The following is a 706-nucleotide window of genomic DNA, read 5'->3' as shown; positions in this document are numbered from 1 at the left end:
TTACAACTTTTAAATATTCATGAAGGAGTCTAGTATCCTCATCTTTTAATTTAAAATGCGATCTTGCAGGCCAAAAGAAAACTCTTGGCAAAAATAAGTTTCTACAGGAACAGTGCCCAAAGAATGATTTCTTCAAAAACAGGATAGATCTTAACAATCACGATGGCACTTCTTTTTTTTAAACCTACACTATAAACCACACAGGGCTCAAGAAACTCAAACAAAGCCAGATCTCTGAGTAACAAAACAATGACAAAGGGTAATAACAAGGGTCTGTGGTATAGCTAAACACAGCTACTTAGAACTTTTTTAAAATATAACATAAACCTCATTTTTTTTGAGGTGACATACAAGCCTGCTTTGAGGCAGGTTCATTCCCATATGCTGAGAATCCAGCTGAAGCCAATACAGTTCCTCTCCCTGAACTAACTTGAATGTATGCATTATTTTAATAACTGGCCCTTTTCTGTTGTAATGCCATTATAAACAACCATACCATTGTGTATTTTTTCCTCTTAGAACAACCCCTGGAGCCCCTTCCACCCGTCCCTCCCCCAAAACCAAAAAATGTATCTGGGAGATTCAGAGCAATGCTTTCTGAATACTGTTTTCATTATTTTGAAATAATTTTAATATCATTGGTCATTATATTCTGTAGTCTGATGTGGATGTGTATTTAAAAACTAGACAAGGGAACAGAAAAAGA

The sequence above is a fragment of the Empidonax traillii genome, unplaced genomic scaffold (assembly GCF_003031625.1).
Source record: "Empidonax traillii isolate 1590-97213 ecotype Southwest subspecies unplaced genomic scaffold, ASM303162v1 scaffold596:size394506, whole genome shotgun sequence".
Lineage (NCBI taxonomy): Eukaryota > Metazoa > Chordata > Aves > Passeriformes > Tyrannidae > Empidonax > Empidonax traillii.
Note: the sequence above shows the minus strand (reverse complement) of the source record.